This window comes from Helobdella robusta (assembly GCF_000326865.2).
Source record: "Helobdella robusta unplaced genomic scaffold HELROscaffold_9, whole genome shotgun sequence".
Lineage (NCBI taxonomy): Eukaryota > Metazoa > Annelida > Clitellata > Rhynchobdellida > Glossiphoniidae > Helobdella > Helobdella robusta.
The window spans coordinates 650,071-651,453 of NW_008705512.1; the positions used below are offsets into that span (position 1 = coordinate 650,071).

General features: G+C 33.8%; 1 protein-coding gene across 1 annotated transcript in view; it reads left to right on the plus strand.

The window, feature by feature from the left end:
• HELRODRAFT_165981 (hypothetical protein) overlaps positions 1-1,383 on the plus strand; it is a gene marked incomplete at both ends in the record, with an annotated part of 4,038 nt that overhangs the window by 1,716 nt on the left and 939 nt on the right. The window lies entirely within an intron of this gene.

Here is a 1,383-nt window from a genome sequence, read left to right on the forward strand (position 1 = left end):
ATGCGAGCTTAGACCCTTGTTGATCAAGTTGCTCCTTTACATGAAGTTAGTTTTAGAGTTAATGTATCGGAACCATGGTTTGATGAGGAGTGTCTAGCAATCAAACGGCGTTGCCGAAAGTTGGAAAGAAGATATAGATCAAATCATGATTTGATATATAAAAATGAATGGCGTAATATTCTAAGAGCAAAAAAAGAACCTTTTACTAACAAACGTAAACAGTATTGGAACAAATTAATAAATGATAATAACAACTCTAAAAATCTGTGGAAAATATTCAACAAGATCGCGTGTAAAGATAATAAATGTAATGTTTCACATGATTTGACATCGGACCAATTTTTGATTTTTTTTCAAGAAAAAATTAATACGATTAAAGCAAAAATTGGAGATTTAACGAAGCAGGCATTTGGAGTTAGTAGAATTAATGGAAATAATTTGTTCACATGTTTTGCTGAAGTTTCAGAGTCTGAAATTAAAACACTTTTACTTAAATCACCAACGAAAACATGCATGTTGGTTAGATATTATTCAGACGCATGTCTTGAAGAAATATGTTAATTTGTTCCTTACGTTCATTACAAGTTTCATCAATGCAAGTTTAAAACTTGATATCTTTCCATAATATTGTAAACTTGCCGTTGTGACTCCTTTATTAAAAAATACTAAAGACAATAAAGAAGATTTAAAAAATTATCGTCCGATGTCAAATTTGTGTTTCCTTTCAAAGATTGTTGAACGTGTGGTAGCTAAGCAACTTTTAACGTATTTAGAACTGCACAATCTGATGCCCATCAATTAATCTGGCTATAGGCGTCATCATAGTACAGAAACTACGTTGCTAAAGATTTTGTCTGACCTCTATGCCTCCATTTATCGCCAGAATGTATCGCTTTTAACCTTTTTGGATATGAGTGCTGCATTTGATTGCGTGGATCACCAAATTTTATTGGATAGACTAAGTAATGATTTTGGAATAACTGGAGTAACAATTGAATGGTTTAAATCATATTTGGTCGGACGAGCGCAGGTTGTTCGATTTGGTGATGTTTCATCCAAAGTTGGTTCAATTTCATATGGAGTTCCGCAGGGTTCAGTATTGGGACCGATCCTGTTTATACTGTATACTTCGGAAGTTATGAAGATTATTGAATCTTATGATTTTAAGTGTTATGCATATGCCGATGATATCCAGGTTATGTTGACGAGTAAACCAAAATCATTCAAACAGGAGGTTCTAAAACTGGTAATGTGCTTATCTGAGGTTGATACCTGGATGTCGAACAATGGATTAAAATTGAATCTATGCAAATCTAAGTTTATGCCGGTGGCAACTCGGCAGCAGTTAGCGAAAATTAACATCAGTTCGGTAAATGTCGGTGG